The sequence below is a fragment of the Triturus cristatus genome, chromosome 12 (assembly GCF_964204655.1).
Source record: "Triturus cristatus chromosome 12, aTriCri1.1, whole genome shotgun sequence".
NCBI lineage: Eukaryota > Metazoa > Chordata > Amphibia > Caudata > Salamandridae > Triturus > Triturus cristatus.
In genome coordinates this window covers 457,714,301-457,733,258 of record NC_140595.1, presented here as the reverse complement: position 1 = coordinate 457,733,258, position 18,958 = coordinate 457,714,301, and the positions used below count along the sequence as shown (strand labels likewise).

The following is an 18,958-nucleotide window of genomic DNA, read 5'->3' as shown; positions in this document are numbered from 1 at the left end:
CATGGTGATATTAATGCATAAATAATTGGCATATTTAGTTTACTTATAAGTCCCTTGTAGAGTGGTATACCATATACCCAGGGCTTGTAATCTAAATGCTACTAGTGTGCCTGCAGCACTGGTTGTGTCACCCACACAAGTAGCTTTTTAATTCTGTCTCAGGGCTGCCATTGCAAGGCCTGTGTATGCAGTTTACTGCCACTTCGACCTGCCATTTAAAACCCTGCCATTTAAAACCACTTACCAAGCCTTAAACTCCCCTTTATTACCCATAGGTCACCCCTAAGGTAGGCTTAGGTAGCTCTAAGGGCAGGGTGCTGTGTAATTAAAAGGTAGGACATGCACTTTTATGTTTTGCATGTCCTGGGAGTGACAAACAGCAAAGTATGTTTTTCACTACTGTGAGGCCTACTCCTCTCATAGGCTAGCACTAGGAATTCCTTAAAACACTTTTAGAAAGTGGACATTTCTCTGTTCTTACTGCTCTGTGTGCCTTGCAGCCTGTCTCCAATACATGTCTGGGATAGGCGACAGCTAAACTTTATGCATTCCCTCTAGACAGCCACAAACATAGTGTATGTGACAGAGAACTCATCTGCTCTCATTACATTCTGATAGCTCGTCCTAGGCAGGAAGAGGGAGGGGTAGCTGACACACCTGATAAGCAGTGTCCTATTTCCCACACCAAGGGCTGATTCCACCCCCCACAAAGACCTCTGAAAAACTCAGCCAGGAGTAAAGACTGCTGTTCTACAAGGATTGCCCCATGTGTCCGACTGCTGCTCTGAAGTAACTGCTTTCTGCTTTGCTGAGCTGCTCTGCTGAGTACAAGGACTGTACCCATCTCACTTGAACCCAGAGTGACTCCAACGTCTTGCTGGCTAGCCCCGTGTTCTGAAGTCTCTGTAAGTCCTGCCCCGCCAAGTGGTTACAACCCAGTCCTGGGCCATTGAAACGGGATTTCTGTTGTCCAGAACCATCAGAATCGAGAAAGTGACAACTTTGTGCCAATCGGAACCGCAGTGCACTTCGATGCCGATCTGCGGACATCCCTGCGCAGCTCGACAAAGACACGGGACCCAACTGTGAGGTTCACTGGTGACATAGCACCTGTATTGTAAGGGGTTCAACAGTGACGTGGGACCAGACTGCAAATCTTAATGCCGATGCAGCAACCCGACTATGTGAATTGGAACCACCGCACTGAGTCTTCGACGCTGACACTTGCTCCATCCAAGGTACTTTTTCAGCAGGCCCTGTGTGGGTCCTGTAGCCGGCCTAGCCTCCTTCGCAGTCGGCCTGAACTTTGGATTTATTCCAGTCCAGTGCCACCTCAAGTAACCCTAAGCACTAGTTGACCCTAAGCACTACTTTTGATTTAGTCTTTAGAAATTAAGAACTATCGTCACACTTATTGAATTACTGTCGTTTTGGGTTTGTTTTACTCATACAAATATTCTGTTTTTCTAAACCAGTGTGGAGTATTTTTGTGGGAGGGAGGGAGGGTGTGAGTGTGAGTGTGTGTTTTCACAAATACTTTACAAATTGCCTCTTCAGATAAACCTGACTGCTCTGTGCCAAGCTACCATAGAGTGATCACAATTTATCTATTAGTGTGTATCTAGCTTACCCTGACTAGGATTGTGGCCCCTTCTTGGACAGGGTACATACCTCTGCCAGCAAGAGACCCAATTTATAACAGTACCAGAATTCACTCAAGTCTCACTGTGTTCTAAAATGTGAATAGCATAAATTATAAAGCCGCCTTGCCAAAAGCTATCCAACCATATCATACACAGTGCATATTAATTGTTCAAAAACTATTTGCTACCAAAGAAGGGGCATCTAACAAAATAATGAAGCATAATGTTCTTAACTACATCCAAGGTATGATGACCTTTGAGTGAAAAGGTGGGGTATACAGCTTCCTAGAATATGAGAAGGGCTGTCAAGATCTATGTGGATCATTTGATTTTTTTTTGTGTTTCCAGGTCTCTGTTTAGCAACTTCAGGCTCAGCTTCAAGGTAAATAGTCTTTCACTGGCTTCCTGAAAAGGTAGATCGGTATTGCCATTAGCTTGGTGTAAAAATGGTCAACAGCGCCCCCCGTCTGGTGAGGTCCAGGCAGGGCTCACAAGAGAAGTCCCTTCCTCTAGGGAAGAAAATACAGAGGCTTGTTTGATGGAAATATGTAGTAAAGTCTTATTGCTCCTCATCGGAGGACTGGTTTCACCTCTCCTTCTGTCGCTCCCACTGACCCCTTATGTGGTACTCAACGAGAGAATATGGTGTTTAGCAAGTTGCTTCAAAATTTGTACTGGATCTCTTCTTGGAGGGTGGTCATCTTTTACCCTCACCCACAGAAACAGGAGTGGTATGAAAAGGTTTATTTTAGGGTGCTACTCAGGTGCACATTATTGTGGACAGTACTGTTTTTTTATACAGAACCTGCTGGCAGTCAGTTTGTGCTTTTCTAGGTTTTTACTTTAAAGTTAGAGGGCATTCTTCATAAATTACTTATTTGATTAACAGTCTATCATCTAGATGTGGGTAGCCTTCGATCTGGCCATAAACATAGTGTAATGGGTTTACACAAGAGCAAGCGTGCAGCTATTTAAAAGAAAATCTATCTCAGTCATGTGCTGACCACTAATGTAAATCAGGAATCAAGAAATGGTAAGCACTCCTTATTGGAAATTATAAAAGAGATGTGCAGTTAGATGTACAAAGCACGACTAAACGTCAAACCATCTAAAGAAGCAGTGTAACAATACGCGTATGAGGAAGAGAAGCTTGATTACACCAGCTCAAGCAATCTGTCCCAAAGCAACTGCATATCATATGTATGGTATGAATCAAACTGTTCGGAGTATAAGCTGGTAGCACAACACAGAGGTTCATCCCATTAACAGCAGTCAAGGGGAAATGACAAATGTATTCAAATAACGGAATGAACAGTCTTGGTGAGCATGCATTAGCTCAAATAAAGCATCACATTGCTTCTGACAATGCTGCTTTGGGCCTGTGTACCCAAGCAAGAAACTCTGAAAAAGTATTAAGAAGAAGAGGGTCTATTTGTGCATGAGCAAAACGTAGTTAGAATGGCACATTTCTGAAAATACAATCCCAACTGTGCCACAAATATTCTTAGGCAAAATAAAACTAACTTCAATAATGGAAAATGATAGCAGAAAAATATTGGAAATGATTGCATGTGTTAAGAGAATGCCAGGGCGGGTTTGGGTGGTTAGTCTGTGCCTTCTCCCCATTTTCCACTAATGGGCGTTAGGTCTCTTCCTAATAGTGGTTTGCTGCAGGTCATGCAGCATGGCACTTAATGTGGAGCATCTTGGACCTCGGTGGTGACGCGGATGTTGGGCCTAAGACCGAAGGTTCTGTTCCTCAAACAGCAAACGCTGGTAAGCTGGTGCCAGAGGTTTAGGAGATATGAAGGCTGCTGCAGACAGCACACAGAGTCTCATGGCAACTCCCCTGACAATTGAAGTCCATCTGAGCTAAAGTGGCACAAGCAGCAACAGGGAGCCACTGGGCCTGAAAGGTGTGTTTCCTGTTTGATATCTGGACAAGCTGAATCCAAGACGTCACCGAAGGCTCACAAGACCTCGGGCAACCTTCTTAATGTCATGCCATCACAATGTGAACAAGGAAAAGGCAATAACATCGCTATGAAGGGGTCAGAATTGCACTTGAACTAAAAAAAAGTGTACAGTACATAAATAGACAGAGAACTGAAAGTTACTACAAGTGTCATGCTTGAGTGTACTGTTTACGCGAGTAGTCCCTCATGCACTGCAACACAGGATTCTATAGGAGACTGAAGAATACAACAAACAGCCAATAAGTGAGATAAGTATACTCCTTTTCGCTGGCCCAAGACGTGATCAACAGAGTCATAGACAGCTGATGGTGGCTCATCCAAACCCACTCGCTATACATTGTAAACAAAACACCTTATAGACTTTAACTTTGCTGTGAAGCCAGATTTAGCAACAAGTGAGCAGGATCCCTATTGGTAACCAGAAAAGATTCCTCCATTGCATGAAAAGAAAGATCAGAAGGAACCAAACTTTCAATGCTACAAGACAGGATGTATGAAGATGTGGATGAGGGGTGAGTTAGGAGGAGCAGTGCTGCACTTTTACTTAAGAAGGCACAAGCTTCCTAAACCAAGACACAAATGGCCATGCTAGAGAGGAATGAATCACTCACACAGAGGAAGAATTTAAGCAGTGAAGCAGATCTAGTTCTGTAGGTCTCACGGCTGCAGCAATACACGTCCCTGTCCTCTAGTGGCAGGCAAAATCAAAAAACTGCAAAGTAAAAGATCAGATTTATGTGAATTTTGCAAAGTTCTCCTGCAAGAGAACATATTAGCCAAATGTTTTTCTGAACTATCTTTCTTCAAACCCTTTTCTCCAAGAGAATCCTCAAAATAAAAGGAGTTTTGCTGAAACGCAAAATTGGCTGAAGTAACACTTTGCAATTTTGTACATCTTTAATAACCATGTCAACTGATCTCCTGCGAGAAGCTTAGCTTCAAGTTATCATTAGCTGGTGTGTATGGCCTTCAATGGAGAAACATAGTGGGAATCACAGGAAGGGGGTGCGCACACACACACACACACACACACACACACGTCAAACAAATTCAAATTGCCTAGAATAAATAAATGGGCAAAGCTGGATCAAAATTATTAACCATGTATAAAAATATTAGCAAATTGAGGCCAGCAGCCAGGATAGAGAGCACGGCTGCCAGCCAATGAAGACTTTCTGTGGAGCAAAGGCCTCTCATCCTATAATCCCCCAAATGTTTTGCTTATCCCTAAAGGCTTGCCCGTGCACACCCATTCTGCCCAGGCTGCAGATAGGCACACAGCATCAGTCCGCATCTGCTCGGGCCCCTGGAGAATTCTAGACAGCCAGATGTTGACTTGAAGGAGGTACTCGAGAGGATGGAAGGCTCATTACAACGGACGGAAGCCATTCAGGAGTTGCAAATTGGAACCGCGTCTGGCACACTGGTTTGCGGTCTTCTGGCCCTCCAGCATAAACTCCAGACACCGAATGCCAGACATCAGGACTCGGTTTTGGCGAGCAGCCCCAAGACCTGGAGCGAGGCCCAAGTAAAATCAATATCTTAGGGCAACACACTAAACCACGGCCAATTTTTAGAATTTCTGATCACAGCAGAGCTCTGAATATTCCTTAACTTTTATTACGCAAGCATTCGGATTACAGCAGATTTGTGGATATGCCAATGTTCTAATTTTGTCCTTGCTCTCTTTTCTTACCTTAGTTTCACACGAAGCATCTCCTGAATGTCTGTAGCTGGACAGTTACATTTTACAAGTAGATGAACTCCATATGGTATTGTCGGAGTCAAATTGGTATGCATCTAATTCTTTTCAGGAGTAAGTTGGGTTATGTGTGCAAAAGGTAATTTTGCACTTGTGAAAAGATTTGCTCTCAGATAAATTTTCAAGTGAGTAAATCTACTGCAGGAAGTGGGTGTTCTACAGCTTGAATGCCACCTAAGCTTGTGCATACACACAAAAACATTTTTCTAGAATAGAGTCCAGAAAATGCACTCATTTCAGGTCATCTACATGCGAGTACCTCCTTGCTGCCCATCCCCAGTACTAAATGAGATTGTGGGACAATTTCCTCGCCTTGGTGCTTAGTACAATAAGGGGAAAGTGACAATGGGGGTTGGTCAAGGTGAGCGTAGGAGGCACAGCAGCAGTGTAACTCTGGTTCTGTTTTTTGCATCTTCATGCTATGGGCTTTACTGTGCTCAGCAATTCTTTCTCTATTCTCTTCCACCTCTCCATGACCTCTGCAGTGGTATACGCTCAGCGCTTGTCACCCTCATCCTACAGCCCGGTCCACGCGCCCCTCCTGTCCTAGTTGAGACACTTTGTCCTGTGTTGGATGTGCACCATGGCATAGCAGCAAGTAAAGACATTTGAAGCACCACTGGGGCGGGCTTCTTTAAGATTTATTCTCATAGTAGCTATGTTAGCACCAGGGAATAGGCCTGAAAGCAGTGGGACTGACATTCATTACTAAGCCAGCAATAGACAAGCCCCTGGTTTTTATGGTACCCTAATGCAGGGTGAAAGTAAAAGAGAAGGCCAGCTTGGTGAATCCTGAGCACCCTAGAAGCAGACACTCCATCCTGAGGAAAAGCACCCTGAAGATGACACCACATCCTGAGGAAAAGCACCCCAGAAGCAGACACCCCATCCGAGAAAAAGCACCCCAGAAGCAGACACCCAGTCCTGAGGAAAAGATCCCTAGAAGCAGACACCCTGTCCTGAGGACAAGCACCCTAGAAGCAGACACCCCGTCCTGTGGTAAAGCACCCTAGAAACAGACACCCCGTCCTGAGGACAGGCACCCTAGAAGCAGACACCCCGTCCTAGGGTAAAGCACCCTAGAAGCAGACACCCCGTCCTGAGGACAGGCACCCTAGAAGGAGACACCCCGTCCTGAGGACAGGCACCTTAGAAGCAGACACCCCGTCCTGAGGACAAGCACCCTAGAAGCAGACACCCCGTCCTGAGGTAAAGCACCCTAGAAGCAGACACCCCGTCCTGAGGACAAGCACCCTAGAAGCAGACACACTGTCCTGAGGTAAAGCACCCTAGAAGCAGACACCCCGCCCTGAGGACAAGCACCCTAGAAGCAGACACCCCGTCCTTAGGTAAAGAGGCTTGCGAGTCGGGTAGTCCTGGAAAGAGCACACAGGAGCACCACATCTGCTAGACCCAAGCAGCAGCCACACAGAGTGGGGCCTGAAGATCTAGTGGAGCATCCCAAATGAAACGCTCCACCAAAGAGCAATCACTGCATGAGAGCAGAGTAAGAGATGGAGACTAAACACAGTCAAATCTCACCTGCCAAAGCCCAACAAAATTCACAAACGCGTTGCCAGGGGATCTACAATAGCACTACTGCCTTCACAAGGGAGGAATAAAAGCAGGAGAAGAAAGACAGAGCTGGAGATTAAACAAGGGCTAAAGTCAGCTGTTGAGGCCCAGTATCAACCACACAAAGGGAGACCTGGGTTGTGTCCATGGATAAAACGAGAAACATCACAGGAAGTAATTGCAGCAGGAGAGCATTATCGTACTAAAGACTAAATAAATAGAGCGTGGTCTCTGTTGCCAGTGACAAAAGGGAAGGTTTATTTTTGGCTCAAGCCAGTCATGCAGAAAAACAGAGAGGGTAAGGAAGTACATTTGTTTGAGACCATTAAGAATGGGATCTTTTTAGTCGACTCACCATTAATAGCAAGTTATGCCTTTGCTCAAGTGATACTATGAAGGGAGATAATTATTGAGAAAAGGTTACTAGGGAAGCCATCTGAGTCTAGTTTTTGCAGAGCAAGTTATAGTACAAGTTACAGTGACTGCATTGAAAGCATACTTAAAATTATCATAAAAGATGGGCAGTGGGCAATTAATTGGGTGATCTTTCATTCAGTGTTATTTAAACTAAATATATCATGCTGCATTCCGGTTCCTGGCAGGAAACCTGCTTGCTTTATCAAGATTAGGTCCTTTTCGACCACCCAGTCGTCAAGGTGACAGTAAAAAACTTTGGCAAAAACTTTTAATGAAGTATCCAAAAGTGATATTAACCTATAACAAGCATTTGCAATGCAATAGGTCTCGCATTTGCAAGCGTTTGAGCTATTGGCATTGTAAGTGACAATGCCTTTTATTTATGTGTTTTGAATACTTGCAAGCGGTGCGTAAACGCACTTTGTACTTATAGTCCTTATTTACGAGAAGCAAGGTGAACAGTAAAAGATGGGCAGTTACTGCCAGCTTTGCTAGTCGTAAGCAAGAACTATAAGCACAAAGTGCACGTTTACGCACCGCTTGCAGGTTTTTAAAATATATAAATAAAAGGCGTTATTTACGATGCCAATAGCTTAAACGTTTGCAAATGCTTGCTGAGGTATGAGACAGAGGACGGTAGCAGCCATAGGAAGGCAGGGACAATGATGCCAGGCCCTGCGTTTTAAAAGTAAGTAAAAGGGAGAGATAAACGAGACAAAAGCTGGGGAGTCTAACTTAGGTCCCGTAGGGCAAGATGTATGACGAATTATCAGAGAATCCAGATAGTCGGTGGTTAGCCTGAATATCTGGCCATTTTGACCTTACCAGGAAAGCACCTTCAGTTTTTACCCGTACTACACATGATTTATTGGACTGAAGTAGAATTGTGTTTTAAACTATCTGCCTCTCCCTTCAGCCAATAAATGTTTTCTGGAATTGCTGAGTCACTCTTTCTAGGGTTGTGGCACTATTTTGCTAACATGATGATCGACTAAGCAGTTATGGAATACTTTTATTGGTTAGAAGTAAAGTATAAGTAAAAGTGGGGTGTATACAACATTCACACCGAATGGGTTTTTACGAGTTAATAATATAATGCATGTCCGTGTTTATATAGAATCCAAAGTTCCTTTCTAACAGCATAAGGTTTAAGATAGCGAGAGAAGCAGATACTTGCTCTATCCCACACAGTATTAAAAACACTTAAACAAAAAAAGTATGCAGACAGTCTATTAAATCGACCTCACGACCCCCCCCTAGAAATTGACAGGAAACTTAGCTGAAAGCATTGATCAGTGAAGCGCGTGGTAGTTTTTTCCATTCAAACGTAAACCTGGAATTCCAGACTGCCTCGCTCATTCACAACTGCCTGTTGTTTAATAAAATGCCTTAATTGAATGAAGCCTTGTCTTCAGAGTTCTGAAGTAGTTTAGTCAGTTTAGAATTTTTTTCTTTCCGTGCTGGGATTTGTAGTTCGAATTTTACCACGGGATAAGTTTCACTAAAGTTCTTGAAGGCAAAAATAACATCCTGAGCTGCATTTGATAGTCACGCATGGAGCAGGGAAGCATTTCCGAAACATTGGAGCGCTGTGCCACACACTCGTATAAAATTAAATAAACAAGTAGTCTCCGAAGACCACACAACACTTAAGTGTGTATGGCAACTGTAATTTAATGGTGCTCCTCACTCGTAAAACCGGAAATTATGCCATGGAGTGCAAAGGAATAAGGAGCCGGGAAATAACAGTGAAGCAGGAGTGGACCAATTGCCAGCAGCAGGCGGGATTACACTCAGTACGAGTGATTCCAGCAGGTCTTGCAGACAGTGCATGCGTGTTGATGCTCGACCTAAAAAGTAGGCTATCCTCCGTTCTTTTATATACTGCTGCCCTGCCAGGTTTCTTTTCGAGAATGGAGATAAATAACCTATAGAAAGTTTGAGCCCATACCTGTGTATCTTGTTTAAAAGACCACATTCGATTTGCTATCCAGTCCCTGTGCTTGGCTATTTTTAATACCCTTGACAATACCAAGAATTTCTGATGCAGCAACTTTATGACTACCACTCATCTGTTTCATATTCTACATTCATTGACTTGGTATAAACGTGCAGAGCTTAGATTTTCTGTCTTCAGTTTAGAGTATATACAAATGAGCCTAGTCGTCGGTCAACCCCATCCCACCAGAAGCGCTTTGAATCTTTCATTTTTATAGTACATCAAACTTTGCCCAGGTTTTAGGCTACATCCTCTATTTCCTTCAGGGCAAATATGTGTAGGATTTCTTTTTGGTTTTGGAGGCTGACCCATTATTTCGCTAGAGTGGTTCTTCAACATTAGTTTTCTGACTGTTCTAGAGTCTTTACGCTTCTGGCACCACTTTTGCTCAAACCAGGTATTTCTCCTCCAAGTCACTCAGATTATAGTTATGTGACTCAAGACAGTAGCAATTAGTCATTCGTCATGCAAAGCATTCGATGTCATGATGTTAACTACAAACAAGAGCTCACAGGATCTCACCTGCTTGCTTCCAGTTTCCAATAGTATCATCAGTATGTTGTATTACACTCCTGCATTGGACTACATCCAAACAAATCGCAATTATTTATTTTCGTTCTCTGGCAAAATACAGCTACAAATCTGTAATTGTTTTCAGTACCACCTTGACTATGGAGCAAAGTTTCGACATACACAACTGGATAGTGCCCACTATTCTATATTTTAAAGAGATAGTGCCTCAATAGTTATGTTTAGGTGAGATTTTCTACCGAAAAGGCATTTTTTTAGGTCTCCGCTGTCTCTTCGAGACAAGTTGTATATAATTTGTGGACCTACAGCCCGACCACTGCTTTTCATTTGTTTCTTTGAGTGTCCTTTAAAAAGCCTTGGTTATCTTTCTTACTTGTCCCTCATTTTTTAAGGTTGTTCCCTCCCACAGAGCAGCGCTGCATTACTTGTAGGCTTACATTTGTCCCATTTTAGAAAATGCTAAAAGGACATATTTTCTCTTTGTCGAACAGCAGTTCACACAAGCTCTCTCTATTTTCACTAACTCTTAGTTTTTCTGTACACAGGGCTGTAATTCTTGTTATCTCATTGCATTTGCTGTTAATTTAAAGACTGAGGTCAACTGTCGGACACTGTTTCCCCGAAGGTGTCAGTTTCCTTTTCTTCTTTCTCTGACTTCAAAGTGAGAGAACCCGTCCCCTCCAGCCTCTCACTCATCACTGCCTGTCCTGTGTTTGACTTTTAGCAATATCACGCGCCCATCTAGTACCAGGAAGAATGAGGTAAAGCTGCTCTTTTGCACTAACCTAATGTGACAAATTATTATTATTTTTTTTTTTTAATTTTTTTTTTTTTGTTTGAAACCGTTTATTGCAGTCTTCAAATATATACAAGTATGGGCCTACAACCTTCCGGCCGGCCGCTAGAGTGACAGGAGCATATGACATACATACAAAAAAGGCTCTTGGCATTGGAGAGGTAAATCAGGAGGTATCAACGACGTGGGCCACATAACTCCGAGCCCGCAATACGGTTTCATTTTATAAGAACACAACAACACACAAAAACCACACCCGCAAGGCAACCCGCAATCCGAAGTGACAGCACGTGCTCCGTAAGTGGGGGACCCCAACCATCCACAAGAATCTAAAGAGGGGAACGGGAAGAGAGCAGGGACTGGGGGACCCTGTGCCCGGGGCCGGGGGAGGGGGTCAACTAGGGGGACGGAGCTGGCGAGGCAGCCGGCAGCAGTGGTGGCTCACAAATACCCCCGCGGTAGGCGTTCCAGGGGCCCCAAACTTTCACCCACGCCCCAGGCTTACCTCTCGCCACGTACACCACCTTTTCTCGGAACATGCACCAATCCATGTGCTCTTTCCAGGCCGACACCGCCGGGGGCCTCTGGGACCCCCACAGCTGCGCGATGTCACGCTTAGCTATCATATATCCCAGAGTCACCCATCGTGTCTGCGGAACCGAGTAGTCAGTTGGTTCCCACACATTCAGCAAGCATCTCCTCGCTTCAGGCAACAGCGCGACACGCGTAACCACTCGCAGGACCTCATGCACACCACGCCAGAATCGCTCCACCTTCGGGCACTCCCACAGAATATGCAAAAAAGTCGCCAAAGCACCACACCCACGCTTACACAGCCCATCCTCGGCATAGCCCATACGCAGAAGCCTTGGCCCCGTCATGTAAACCCGGTGGAGGATCTTTAGCTGGACGAAGCGAAGGCGAGCCGGTATGGCCACCTCCTTCGGAGAGGCCACCGCGGAAATCCAGTCCTCGTCGTCCAACTCCAGCCCATCGGCAACCCAGGCCTCGCGGAGGCCAGTCAGCAAGCCTGAGCGATCATTAATCAGTTTTTTGTATATGAGGGAGATCGTGCTGTCCGGAACATGGCCATCCAGCACTCTATCCTCCAGGGGGGATGACTCCGGAATGGAGGCGACGTCTGGGAAGACGGAGCCCAGTGCGTGGCGGACCTGCAGGTACCGAAAGTATTCGCTGCCCTGCAGCTGAAACTCCGTCTGCAGCATCTCGAATGTTTTAAATCCCCCCCTCGTCCAGAGGTCCCCCACTGTACTGATGCCGATCGTGTCCCACTTCTCGAAGCCCTTCGAGGTCCACAGGGAGCCCAACCTCTCGGACGCATACAGCGGTGACGCCCGGGTCAAACGGTCCTTCCACCCCATAGCTGCGTTAGCCGCGTGCCATACTCGCACCATGACATGCGTAGGTCCCGTCAGGCGGGGGTTGGGCGCGCCAGAGTAGAGCGCTCGATTGTAGTCGCCACCAGGCAGGAGCGTCTTGTCCATTTCAAATGCCGGGTTCAAGGCGGGCCCGTAAAGGCCATGATTAATTGCAGCTAGCTGGGAGGCCCAGTAATACCGTTTAATATCCGGGAGGGCAACCCCCCCGTCGTACCACGGGAGCGTCAACTTCGCCAAGGCAATACGCGGCCTCCCGTCCCAGAACAAGCGACGCTGTAGACTCTCCACCTCACGGAAGTAGCGCGCCGGGACCAAGTCCATAGTGTTCTGGAGAGCGTACAGGAAGCGTGGCAACGACATCATCTTAAACAATGCCGCCCGGCCAAGCGGCGAAAGCGGCAGGCGCCGCCAACGCGCGACGTCCTCCTTCAAGCGCTGGAGGGGGGGAAGCAAATTCCGCTCGTAGCGGGCCTCCGGGTCCAGAGTGATATAGATACCCAGGTACCGGAACCCCTGAGAGGCAATCTGGATCGGACAGTCCCGCGGGAGGACGGGAGCCTCCCCGGAAAGCACATACACACATGATTTAGCCCAGTTGATGACAAGGCCTGAGTTGCGGCCGAATGAGCGCAAAACATCAACCAGGACAATCAGTGATTTACGCGGGGAGGCGAGGTACAAAAGGATATCGTCAGCGTATAGGGACACGCGGTCCTCATACTCGGGGGTCCAACGGAGACCACGGATGGAAGGGTGCCACCGCAGCCACTCCGCCAGGGGTTCCAAGGCCAGTGCAAACAGGAGAGGCGACAAGGGGCAACCCTGTCGCGTGCCTCGTCCCAGCGCGAATGGGGCCGAGACTCGCCCATTCACCACCACCTGCGCCAATGGGCCCGAATACAACAATTTGACCCAGCTGATGAATCCCGGTCCAAATCCAAATTTCGCCAGCATCGCCCAAATGTATGGCCACTCGAGTGTATCAAACGCCATGGTGGCGTCTAGGGACGCCAAGATGGCCGGCTCCCGCACAAACGGAACACGCGCGAGCACCCCGTGCAGGCGCCGCAGATTAAGGGCCGTGTTGCGATGGGGTATAAAGCCGGACTGGTCTTGGTGGACCAGATCGCCCACCACACCGACCAGCCGGTTGGCGAGCACCTTGGCGAGGATTTTGGGCTCCGCATTCAAGAGCGAGATAGGCCTATAGGATGTGACCCGTTCTCGGGGTCTCCCCTCCTTGTGGATCACTACGATTGTAGCCAGACGCTGGTCCGGCGGGAGGGAGCCCCGCGAGTGGGCCGCCAGGAACATCGCGCGAAGGTGGGGTGCCAGCACATCCGGTCGCAGCTTATACAGCTCGATAGGGATGCCGTTTGGGCCCATGGCCTTGCCAGATGCGACCGAGCGTATGGCAAGGGCAATTTCATCCGAGGTGGGAGCAGCCTCCAACGACTCCCTGTCCTCCACCGAAAGGGAGGGCAGCGCGATGTCCCGAAACAGGGCATGGGAATCCTCCTCCGAGCAGGGAGAAACCGGGGAATACACCTCGCGGAAATAATCCGCGAAGCAAGAGACAATGTCTTCTGGCTCGGTGACACGTACACCATCCATTCTCTCGATCAGCGGGACCACACGATTCGCTCTCTCCTTTTTATCCAACCACGCAATCAATTTACCAGCCTTATCACCCACATCATACAGTCGCCCCTGTTGCTCTCTACTGAGGCCCCTGGCCGCCTCCGTGACGAGGGCCCTATAGGCCGCCTGCTTAAGGTGTAGAACATGTAGTGTGGCATCCGTCACCCCACTCCCCAGGTCACCCTCTAGTTCAGTAATTTCGGCTTCCACCCGGGTCACCTCCTCCTGTTCGCGCCTCCGGGCATGGGAGATAGAGGAGAGGGCCTCCCCTCTAAGAACTGTCTTGAAGGCTTCCCACAGGGAGATAGCCGAGGGGACAGACCCCACATTCTCCTCAAAATACCGCTGCAAGGATTTAATGAAGTCGGCACGAATAGTGGGGTCGCGCAGGTACCATGCGTTGATTGGGGCTACCCTACCCTCCCCCCTCGGGAAGACATCAAAATGCAACAGGAGCGGGGAGTGATCTGAAATACCCCGAGCCAGATGGCGCACCTCTCCCACTCTCCCAGCATAGGCCGCAGGGACAAGGACATGATCAAGCCGCGAGAGGCTACCATGGGCACCCGAATGAAAGGTGTACTGCAGCTGCGCGGGATGTTTTAGTCGCCAGCAGTCTACCAATCCCAATGTATCTAAGAGGCCGGGCAGCCACGCCTGTGCCCGGGGGAGGTCCCTAGGGGGGTAACGATCCATAGTCCCAGAAGCCACCGCATTGAAGTCTCCCCCAACCACCAGAAGCCCCCCCGGGAGGTCAAGGAGGAGGCGCCCCAGGTCCGCAAAAGTGGTAGATTGTAACCCCGGTGGGACGTACACTGATACAAAAACGACTACTTTGCCCTCCATTCTCCCCACCAAGACCGTGTAGCGTCCCCTCTCATCATGGCGCACCTCATCTATTTCCAGCGGGAGCGAGTTCTTAACCATGATGCCCACCCCCCGCGAGCCTGACGTGAAGCCCGAGTGGGCCACCAAGTGATAGCCCCGCCGATTCATGGCATAAAAGGAATTACCAATAAGGTGTGTCTCCTGCAGAAAGACCACATCTGGAGAAATTCGTTTCAGATACTGCAGGACCACACCTCGCTTAATCCTATCCCCCAGTCCATTAACGTTCCACGACAACAGAGTCAAGTCCCTACCCCCATCACATACAGAAGCCATCATTTGTCCCCCCAAGAGCACCTCAAAAACACCAACACAGTAAAGGGTTTGCCTTGCGGTAAAAATGAACAACACCCCACCCCAACCCACCCATCCCAACAGAACTCCCCCCTCCCTGCACCCCTGCATGAGCCCAAACAGCCCCCCCAAAGTGCAGTGTGCCGGTCGCCCCATAGATGAAAAAACTAACTAGTCCCCCAGAGGAGGAGGGAAAGCCCCCAAGGAACCCCGCACGACCTCCACAGGAGGGGAACATACACGAGCAGTCAATGATAACAATAATATTGTCCTGAGCAAGGCCTACTATTTGTCCCTCAGTCCTGATCTGGCGGGCCCTCCCCACCAACCGCACCCCCCCCCACCCCCCTGACCCCGATCCCCGGGCAAAGTGTCCAACCAGTCCCCGGCCGCCTCGGGACGATCAAAAAAGTGCGTGCGGCCATCCACCTCTACCCTCAGCTTAGCTGGAAAAAGCATTGCGTACTTAAGGTTCAGGTCCCGTAGGCGACGTTTAACTCCGAGAAAACTCAGTCTCTGCTTTTGGACCGCCGGAGTAAAATCAGGGTAGAAATTGACGTCCATGTTGTCGAGTCTGACCGGTCCTTGTAGCCTAGAAGTCTGCAGGATAGCGTCCCTGTCCCGAAAATTGAAAATCCGGGCAATGAGAGGCCTCGGCGGGGCTCCGGCCTTAGGTCTTCCTCCGGGGACCCTGTGGGCACGTTCCACCGCAAAGAGTTTACTCAGCCCCCGGGGCTGGAGATGGGTGAGAATCAAGTCCTCCACAAACAGATCCGCCGCCTCCTCCTCTCCTCCCTCCGGCACCCCAATAATGCGGACATTGTTCCTCCGGGCCCGACCCTCGGAATCCTCCAGTCGACGATCCATCAGGGCGCTCGCCTGGCCAAGCCGGCGCACCTCCTTTTGGAGGGCCGCCACGTCCGTAGTGAGGCCCGAGGTAGTGTGGACCAAAGAGTCGACCCGGTCATTCGTTTTGGACAAATCGGCCCTTACCAGGCCCACATCCACGAGGACCGAGTCTATCTTCTGCGCCAGAGTGTCAAAGCGCTGGTCCACCGAGGCCTTCATCTCGGCGATGGCGCCCATGACGTCTCGGAGGGTCAGATCCGCGGGCAGAGCAGGAGCATCAGTCGGGCCCGCAGGGGACGTACGCGGTGCCTCAGGAGATCCCTTCTGGAGGGTGTAGCGGTCCATGTTGTTGGACTGATGGGCCGTGCCACGGCGGGTCGATTTCACCTTTGCCCGGTCGCCATCTTGCTTTGTGGACATGGTTGCAGTCCCCAAATCGTGCCAATCTCCTCGAAAGGGCCGACAAACCAATTCACGGGCTCCGGGGGGGGGGGGGCGACCACAGGTCCGCAGGCCGAATCACAGACAGCGGGTCGGCCGGGCACCCGGGCAAGGCCACACCACCGCACACCGCCCCGCAACCCTACCTCGCCCGTCAGCAAGGAGGGCGCAAAAGCGAAAGTGAAAGTGCGGGGTACGCGAGTCGCCCAGCCTTGCCCGCCGCTGTTGTTCACTTTGTCTCCGGATCGCCCCACTACTCCAATCCGGGGGGCCGGCGTGGAGAAGGCCGCAAACCTCAATCGGTGCTCCCGCCGGTGTCCGAGGTCCGATTTGGAAACGGAAAACGGGTGTCACCTCAGCTCGGGCTCACAAACACAGTCCCCTCATCTAGGACAGGATATAGTCAGGATTAATGCAGGAGGTCGCGGAGGTCCTCGGGAGCCTCGCACCTACGCGGCCATCTTGGTTGCGCGCTAGGCTCCTCCCCCGACAAATTATTTTTTATTTATCTTTCGTGTGATTTTATGGTGTCAACGGCTTTTGGCACAATGATCGAAAAATTGTATTGCTAAGATAGCACATGTTGTGCATAGTTAAAACTCAAACAAGAAAGAGAAGTTCGTGAAATGACAAGGTGCAATAGCTAGTTGAACTGGAGCCTCCATCTGACTGCCTTGCAGCTCCCCGCCTCCTGCTCCTTTTTCAGGCTGAGCCTGCATGCTTTATTATGGTGGTGCATGTGTGTGTTATCAGTACACACAGCTTTGGTTGTCTGAAGGCACTATGATCTGCTAATGTGTGCTCTCATGGGGACACGTGCGTGAGAAAGTCCGTTACGCTGCAGTGTGTTGTACAGGATTGCGGACTTGTACAAACTTAAATTTAAGAGGTATTAATATTGTATACAGCAGACCTGAATGGTCTTTTTCTGTTTGTATTTATGGATGTTTGATAAAGAGGTAGGTGCTTGAAATATTTCAGGAGAAAATTACAGTGCGTGCTGTATAAATGAATCCCATGCATGGATTAGCGTGCCGCCTCCTCCACTGCAATAGTAGTCTTGGCTTGGAAAACGCGCTGTGAGCTGTAGCCACAACGCGCAAGTGCATGTGGTAGTGGAATATTTGGCTGAGACAGTGGCCAATAGAAGACTAGTGGCCCTTGGAGATGGAGCCTTTAAGTAGCTTGATCGTTTGTTAAAAATATTAGTTCTGAGAAGTTTAGCACACTTAGGTCGCTGCTCTTCAGTTTGACAATGACTTGGGTACAATAACGCCATTCTAGCCCAAGTATTTCATATCGAAATTAACTGAATACAAAACCTAATATTTTAGGTTACGGGGAAATTAGTACTTAAGCCTGGACATCAATCAGACGGGTGTGTCGCATGCTTCCTTTGCTTGCTCTTCCATGCTCTGGGCACTGCCTTTGCTACCTCTCCTCTTAGTGGTCCTGAAAGCATCTTCAGGAGCAGCAGACTGTTAACAGACTTGCAGGGCTGTGACTACATTCTACAGTTTCCACTTCCCACAAATACTTTGCAACACACAGCCTGTTAACCACGTATGGGAAGGGCTAGGAATCTCTCTGTTTGTGTGTGTGGGGGGGAGGGGGGGGTCAGTGGCACATGGTGGTATTTTTGATGTGGAAGCATCGTAGATCATATGTTGCCTTTTAAAAGCTTTTTTTTGGTTTGTGTCTGGCAGCGTATGTCACCCGTCTTGCATTAGAACTGATTTATTTTAGTTTGTTGTTCATTAATACTGGCACCGCTGGCAGGCTTTTTAAAACGTAAAAGCTTTTTGAATTCTAATTAAGTTACATTAGTTTATTCAGTTAGTCATTGTGTGTTGTGTTTGTAAAGTTTTAAACATTGTGCCTGCAAGGCAACGTGTGTAGGCTTTTTTAAAGCTTAGAAATATTTTGCATTCAAATTCAGTTATTTTTCTGCAAGTGTTTGTAGAGGCATTGTAGTTACCTTTCTTTGTGTTTCTGCTTTTTAAAGCTATTATTTTGGTTTCTGTCTGGCAGCGTGTGTTGCTTGTCTTGCATTCTAATGTATTTATTTAATTTTTCTCATTTCTTGCAGTTTATTTTGTGCTTGTAAAATATGAGCTTTTAAACTACTTGCATTTACAGCAATGCTATCCTGTTAGTACTTTAGTTAATCTTAATGAGGAATTAATACATACATGCCCTGTTCAACGGCTGCATTACGTATTTTATTGTTATTTTGCGATGTTTGGTTGTGCTGCTGCATAACCAACTAGGCGAAATATATTGAAGTTAAAAAAGAATACAGGGGAAACAGCTGACATTTTTTGGGGTGGGTCGGGGTTGTTATTCTACAATGGAAGAGGGAGTCCACAAATATATTAGTCTGAGGACTCTTCTGAAGCATATTTTGATAGGAACTAAAAAAAAAAAAAAAAATTAAAAATCAAACACTTTTCGTTTACATTTTGCTTCTAGACTAGGGAAAAAAAAGGCAGTTTACATGATTTGCTAACTCAAACGGACTGAGTTACATTCCATAACGCGTTGTTTACTACATCGTTGGCTATCCTTGTAGCTGGGAAAGCAGTCTGCTTCTCAGACAGCCTTTGATTATTCATCCACCTCACAGCACGGCTGGCCTCATCCTTTAGCACCTATGCATAAACAATGACATGTGAGCGCTTTTAAGTTACATAAGGTGTTTAAGGGAGCCTAAAGGTTTGGACCCAGAGAATGGTGCACTTTAACC

At 47.9% G+C, this 18,958-nt stretch overlaps 1 protein-coding gene across 1 annotated transcript in view; it reads right to left on the bottom strand.

Annotated features, from left to right (window-relative positions):
* Window positions 1-18,958, bottom strand: part of GPT2 (glutamic--pyruvic transaminase 2) — a 130,984-nt gene that overhangs the window by 93,193 nt on the left and 18,833 nt on the right. The window lies entirely within an intron of this gene.